We start from the raw sequence: 3,721 nt of genomic DNA, 5'->3' as shown, positions 1-3,721 counted from the left end.
GTTTATAATCTGTATTCTTTTCTTGTCCATTTAAAAAAAATCAACAATTTTGCTGAGTTCCTGGGGCTACTATAATTGGAGTATGGGTGACTCCTGACCTCTTTTACCTCATAGATGTTTTCACCATGGCCCCTTGATCAGCTACACAGCCACTGCCATCTTGAATCCTCACACCCCTCCTTGTGTTAGCTTTCATAAGGAGTTTTACTAGGGTAAAACTTACAGTTCCGCAGCTGTGTAAATGCCCAAATCAAGGCATCAGAGATGCTTTTTCACCAATGGTCAACTGCTGGTTGGATCCTGGATTCTTGCCCCATGACAAAGTAAAATGGTAACTTCTTCATACTTTGGGCTTGCTCCACTGATTCCATTTTCTGATCTCTCTTTCAGCCTCTCGCGGTTTCTTTGTATTACTGCAATCCTCTTCCTCACATGGCAGGGTCAACATGGTGGCTGTCTTTCTCTCTGTGCTTTCAGTTCTCAGTTTATATAAGAACTTCCAGAAGAGAAGGCAGAGAGTTAACATGAATCATGCCTCATTGAAGTAGTCCAATCAAAGACACTAAAGCAATCTAATCAAAAGTGATCTAATTAAAGTCCCTTAACTGAATCTAATGCAATCAATGGAACTTATACCCGTAGTAATGGATTAGTTTTAAGAACATCAACTTGCCTGGGATTCACAAAAAACGTCAAACTGTCACAAATTCCATGATCCAGATATTTTTGTGCACCATCAATCTGTCCAATTTGTCCACTAAGACCACCACATGTCAATATTTTTCTTTCCTACTCAAGCAATCTCAGATGGTCATATAGGCTCTGTCTTTAGACATGCTTTAGCTTTCTCTTCCTTATTCATCACTTTGACTCTTGCTATACAAATTCTTCTTTGTTCTTTGATTTTTGCTATTTTCTTTTATTTCTTCTTTCTCTGCTGTCCCTTAAATACATCTGCATTTGGGAATTTGGCTCTATAAAGTCATTGTCTTGGCTCTTTCCCTTGGAGGCTATTGTAAAATGTTGTTTTGCATGTCATTCCTGTCACATTTTGAAAGTGGCATAATACTTCTGGGAATTCTGAGGAAAGAGTAATACACATGAACAGAGGTATATGTATGTACAGTTTCTTTTTTATTTATTTTTAATTTTTCTGTTTTTATCTTTTTTTAAATGATGCAAAGATCACACAAAATGTTACATTAATGTCCTGGGTGGTGCTGCGGAGACAGTTACTGGACATTGTATGTCCTCCCATGGCCCACTGGGTGGACTGTGGGAGAGTGTGGGCTATGGTGTGGACCATTGACAATGAGGTGCAGCCATGCTCAGAGATGTATTCACCAAGTGCAAAGAATGTCTCATGATGATGGAAGAAGTTGTTGTTATGGGGGGAGGAGTGGGGTGAGGGGGGTGGGGGGTATATGGGGACCTCATATTTTTTGAATGTAACATTAAAAAATAAAAATTGTAAAAATAAAAAAATAAAAATATGAGGTTCCCATATACCCCACTCCCCACACCCCCCACTCAAGCCACATTGACAACCTCTTCCATCAATGTGGTACTTTCATTGCATTTGATGAATACGTTTTGGAGCACTGCTACACAGCATGGATCATAATTTACAATGTAGTTTATACTCTCTGCTAGTCCATTCAGTGGGTTATGGCAGGACATATGGTGTCCTGCATCTGTCCCTGCAATGTCATTCAGAACAACTCCAAGTCCCCAAATGTCCCCATATTACACCTCTTTTTCCCTCTCCCTGCCCTCAGCAACTCCCATGTTCACTGTTTCCTTATCAATGATACAGTTTCTTCTATTGCTAGAGTCACAATAATTCTATAGTAGAACACCAGTAAATCCACTGTAATCTAAATTTTATTCCTTGATCCTGAGGACCCTGGGATCTCTATGACCACTCCACCTCTAAGCTGAGAGGGGGTTTAGATCCCACATGGTTGAACAATGGATTTCCCTGCTTGCAGTTGTATACTCTCTCAGTTCCCTGGTGTGGTGATTGACCATCTTCACCACTCTGTTAGCTGACCTGTTTAAGTTCAATGAACTGGAGAGCAGGTTTTGCAGTTCTGTTGAGGCTCAGGGCCTGACTGGCACATGGACAGTCCAGAGATTCAGTTTTCTGAGCACATACCAACCCTGCACCAACCACAGGTTCAGTAAAAGAGACAGAAGAGGCATGTGTGGAGAGGTCACATCTGAGTCCAACTCTATCACCCTCAAGAGCACAAATTCCAAAGTAGGACCCACTGGCAATGGACTGAACCCAGAGTCATCTGCCATGACTGAAGAAACTGTGGGTCACTGTAGCTCTCAAGAGCACCATGACCTGGAATTGTATCTATTTTGGCTGTCTCTAGGATCCTGCTGAAATGTGTATGTGACCCCTCTAATGACCCCCTGACTCATTTTGAAGTCTCTTAGCCATAAAAACTCATTTGTCTTTACCATTTCTCCCTTTTATTCAAGGTATTTTTCTAGTTGCATCACCAGCTGGCGATTGGTAGTAATCCCTCAGTGCCAGGGAGGCTCATCCCCGGGAGTCATGTCTGACACTGGGGGGAAGGAAATGCATTTACTTTCTGAGTTTGGCTTAGAGAGTGGCCACATTTGAGAAATGTGGAGTCTTTCAGGAGGTAACTCTTAGGCACCCTGCAGTTCTAGGCCTAGTTGAAATTTCAAGCTCACAGGTTCATAAGCATAGTCATCAGTACTAAAGGCCCATTATTGGACCATCCTTCTTCACTGGTATTTGCTCTTGTACTTGGGGGATTGTTGCTGCTCCACTGGGGAGTGCAACAGAAATCCCTGAAATAGGAACTCCGCATTCTTCACTTGTCATGTGATACTCTACCCACTATGTCAATTCCCAATGAACATCCAAAGGTATCTATATATCTTATAAGCATGTCCTGGAGAATTCCCTTCCACACATGCTTCCCCCATAAATGACACCCCACATCAGTGTTCCTCCCCTGCCATAGCTGAACCCTTCTATGATCCAAAACTTCTTAAAAAAATGAAGCCTGATTCAATTAATAAGAAAATGAAATAGTAATGATAGTTTTAAGTATGAGAAACAAAATACATAGGGAAATGGATATGGCACAACCAATTGGGCTGTCTACCATATAGGAGGTCCAGGGTTCAATTCCCAGGGCCTCTTGGTGAGGACAAGCTGGCCCATGTGGTGAGCTGGGTCACATATAGTGCCAGCCTACATGGAAATGCCACCCCATGCAGAAGTGCTGTCCTGTGTGGGAATGCCACCCAGCACAGGAAAGACACTGTGCATGAGTGTTGGCCAGTGTGGAGAGCTGGCACAGCAAGATGATGCAACCAGAGACACAGAGGAGAGAAAATAAGATGTAGTAGAACAGGGAGTCGAGGTGCCATAAGTGAGTAATTGCCTTTCTCCTACTCCAGAAGGTCCCAGGATCAGTTCCCAGAGCCACCTAACGAGAATATAAGCAGACAAAGAAGAACACACAGCAAATGGACACAGAGAGCAGACAACAGGGGAAAGGAGGGAGGGAGGGGGAGAAATAAATAAAATAAATCTATGAAAGAAAAAGAAATAGAATACATAATAATTTAGAAAAACAAAAATAAAGTAAAAAATAAATTGGGGTATTAAAAATGAAAAATATAAAAAATTTATTTGACATTTTGCCTTCATCACTGTAATAGGTGTTGC

Source organism: Dasypus novemcinctus, chromosome X, assembly GCF_030445035.2.
Source record: "Dasypus novemcinctus isolate mDasNov1 chromosome X, mDasNov1.1.hap2, whole genome shotgun sequence".
Classification (NCBI taxonomy): domain Eukaryota; kingdom Metazoa; phylum Chordata; class Mammalia; order Cingulata; family Dasypodidae; genus Dasypus; species Dasypus novemcinctus.
This window is presented reverse-complemented; position numbering follows the sequence as displayed.